This window comes from Myotis davidii, unplaced genomic scaffold, assembly GCF_000327345.1.
Source record: "Myotis davidii unplaced genomic scaffold, ASM32734v1 scaffold176, whole genome shotgun sequence".
In the NCBI taxonomy this organism is placed as follows: domain Eukaryota; kingdom Metazoa; phylum Chordata; class Mammalia; order Chiroptera; family Vespertilionidae; genus Myotis; species Myotis davidii.
This window is the reverse complement of record NW_006287911.1, coordinates 1,226,177-1,229,424: the sequence shown is the minus strand read 5'-3', so window position 1 is coordinate 1,229,424 and position 3,248 is coordinate 1,226,177. Positions and strand designations below refer to the sequence as shown.

General features: G+C 41.4%; 1 pseudogene; it reads right to left on the bottom strand.

The window, feature by feature from the left end:
• Window positions 1-1,389, bottom strand: part of LOC102769780 — a 2,967-nt pseudogene extending 1,578 nt beyond the window's left edge.
• Between the last annotated feature and the right edge of the window lie 1,859 nt (window positions 1,390-3,248).

Below are 3,248 nucleotides of genomic sequence, written 5' to 3'. Positions count from 1 at the left end.
CCCGACCGGAACTAAACCTGGGACCTTTCAGTCCACAGGCCGAGGCTCTATCCACTGAGCCAAACCAGTTTCAGCTATTAAATAATTTTTAAACCCGTGGTTGCTTTTTGACCATGGGCCAAAAATTTTTTGTAATGTGATAACTGCATTATTTATCTAGTAAAATAATTTTGCTAAAGCCTTCATCTCAAAAAGTTAGATCATTATATTCTGCTCTTGGAATTCCTCCTTTCAACGTAACATGCACATTTAGAGAGGAAGACATTTGAGGTGGCGGGGGGGAGGCGGGGAGTGGCAGATGTTTTTAGATCTACTAGGAAAGAGTTAAGCTAAGAGTCTTTGATCTGCTGGGATTTCCAACACATGTGAATTCTCACCATACTTTCGCTAATTTTACCAGATGTAGCCAAATTGTTCATAGTGAATCCACCAACTAACAACTTGCTTTAGTTATAGATCTCTTGCTTTCTATTATACAGGATGGATTTTTAGATGTTCTTTTGATTTGTATTTTTTCTCATTTCCCTCCAAGAAATTGTCAAGAAATGGTCTGGACTGGTGGACCCTTTATCTTTATGTGTCCCAAGAGTTAGCATTGTTAGGCTACCCACAGTGAGTTAAACAAATACAGTACTTTGCAGACTCTGCCATAGTTAGTCTGACTCTAGACTTTAGAGAGGGAGAGAGAGAAAAAAAAAATCTGAGTTGAAATGGAGGAAGAGTATTAGGAAGAAGAATGTGGTTTGAAAAAAATTTTTTTTCTTGTTCAGAATCAAAGAGTCTGTCTAGTCTTACTGAGATCCAGGCGATCTCAGGATGAGGTGAAATACCCTGTTGTAATTCAAGCCAGCATGCATCTCTTGGCCTTCTTTCTTGAGAGTTTCACAGCCATCGTATTTTATTGAGTATCCACAATATGTTTGGTACTCTATTTGCCCGAATCTTTCTACATAAAGGCTCAACTAACCCATTATTAACCCTAAGGGCAAACTAAGCAGACAATTCAGCAATAGTTCTTAAAGCAGATATACACTGTTCTAAGAAGTACATCCTGGTTGTCTTTGCTTATTTGTCTTTATGGTAAAGAATAGCTACTTGTGAGGGACACAGAGAAGAGATATTCTCACCATTACTGATCCTCAGCTTTTCGTAACCACAAAAAATAAGAACCATTATAAAATGAGAAAGAGAACACCAAGTGCTTAACTATCTCTGCAGCTTCCATTTTGCTCTGAGGAAAAAAAAATACATCATTGATGAGTTTGTCACTTCTACTACCCACTGGTACATTCCTCCTCATGTGGTCCATAACCTGGCATCAGCATCCATGAACTTTGAAAGTGTAAGCTCGTTTGCTACCATAATACAGATTGAATCATTCTGAGTCATATTGCCTTTTGAACTCTTCAAATAGAAATTTCCAAGCTTGGGTTAAACAGAAAAATAACAGAGATGAGATAGTTGAATGAAGTTTGACAAAGTCTGAAACAATGAGAAAATGACTATAAAGCATCATTCCATTTATTTACACTGTAATTCCTTCAAAAAAGAGTTTAACGTTGCTTAAAAGACACAGGATTGAGATACTGCACTTCATTATCCATATATTTCAAATTTTTAAGGGGCATAGGGATGATGAAACAATAAGGTTTAGTTTTAAGTTTCTCTTTGGTCAAGGCAAAAGGGAAAGTCCTTGTGTTAAATAGCTCTAATTAGCTAATTAAAACAAGCACAAAGTTGGTAAGGAGAAACTGTTTTCTCCTGAAACTAAATCTCAAGAGAAATTCATTAAAATGAAAAGATTAAAAATTGGGTACTATATACCAGGAGTTTTTGCATGTTTTTATTTTCATTTAACCCTTACAAAAGTACCATGAGGAATATTGTGTCATCTTCATCTTACAGATGACGAAACTGAAGATTACAGTAGTTATGTTGACTAGACACAGCCAGTTTTGAACCCTGGTATCTCTGGGTTCAAAAGCCTACAGTCTTGCCAAACCGGTTTGGCTCAGTGGATAGAGCGTCGGCCTGCAGACTGAGGGGTCCCGGGTTTGAATCCAGTTAAGGGTATGTACCATGGTTGCGGGCACATACCCGGTGGTGGGTGTGCAGGAGGCAGCTGATCGATCTCTCTCATTGATGTTTCTAACTCTCTATCCCTCTCCCTTCTTCTCTGTAAAAAATCAGTGAAAGTATATTTAAAAAAAAAAAAGCCTACAGTCTTAGCTGAGTTGGCTCAGTGGATAGAGTGTCAGCCCACAGACTGAACGGTCCCGGTTTTGATTCTGGTCAAGGGCATGTACCTTGGTTGCAGGCTCCATTCCCAGCCCTGGCTGTGAGAAGCAACCAATCGATGTGTCTCTCTTACATCGATGTTTCTCTCCGTCTCTACTCCTCCCTTCCACTCTCTCTAAAAATCAATGGAAAAATATCCTTGGGTGAGGATTAACAACAACAATTAAAAAAAGCCTGCACTATGCTGGTCACACCACACTGCCACTCAGTGGACACTCATTATATTGTTTGTGTAGTTTTGGATGGTGGGTTCATTTTCAATGGGGCTTTATCTGCAATATTATGCAGCATGGACTGAGGCATAGTCTATCCAGAATAGTATTGCATTTGTTTCTGTTAGGCACAGCAGATATGACTAGTTTTGAGTTTGTTTCTGTTAGGCACAGCAGTTATGACTAGTTTTGAGTTTGTTTCTGTTAGGTACAGCAGGTATGACTAGCCCCAAGGGCTTCTTTTCCTAGAATCTTGAGGGAGAAGCTTATATTATTATTACTAGAGGCCGGACGCACAAAATTTGTGCATGGGGGATGGTGTCCCTCAGCCCAGCCTGCACCCTCTCCAATCTGGAACCCCTCGAGGTATGTCTGACTGCATATTTAGGCCTGATCCCACAGGGCCTAAACACCTAAACAGGGAGTGGACATCCCTCTCACAATCCAGGACTGCTGGCTCTCAACTACTCGCCTGCCTGCCTGCCTGATTGCCCCTAACCACTTCTGCCTGCCAGCCTGATCACCCCCTAACCACTCTCCTGCCAGCCTGATTGATGCCTAACTGTTCCCCTACCGGCCTGATCACCCCCAACTGCCCTCCCCTGCAGGCCCGGTCACCTCCAACTGTCCTCCCCTGCTGGCCTGGTCACTCCCAACTGCCATCCCCTGCATGCCACTTTGACCACATGGGGGCAGCCATCTTGTGTGTTGGAGCGATGGTCAATTTGCATATTATCT